A 346-nucleotide genomic window follows, 5' to 3' on the forward strand; every position below is an offset into this window, starting at 1 on the left:
CCTGCGTGCCCCTGGGACTTGTAGTCCTGCTCTGCCTTCCCGCCCACTGGCTCTGGAGAGTCTCTCCGGATTCGGAACTACAATTCCCAGCGCCCTCCGCGCTTCCCCCACCTGTGTCCCCTCGCTCCACAGGGAACCCCGCCGCGGCGCCGCCTCGACGAGCTCCCCACTTCGGCGCGCGATGCCTCCTGGGAAATATAGTCCCTCGCCTCGGTAAGGGACGAGAAGCTCAGGGGTGCCAGGACTATAATTCCCAGAAATCGCTGCGCCGCCCAGCCATTTTGAGCGTTGCTAGGAGACAGAGACGCCCCTGGAGGAGGAGGAGGGAGCAGGTGAGGGGAAGAGT

This window comes from Lepidochelys kempii, chromosome 18 (assembly GCF_965140265.1).
Source record: "Lepidochelys kempii isolate rLepKem1 chromosome 18, rLepKem1.hap2, whole genome shotgun sequence".
Classification (NCBI taxonomy): Eukaryota; Metazoa; Chordata; order Testudines; family Cheloniidae; genus Lepidochelys; species Lepidochelys kempii.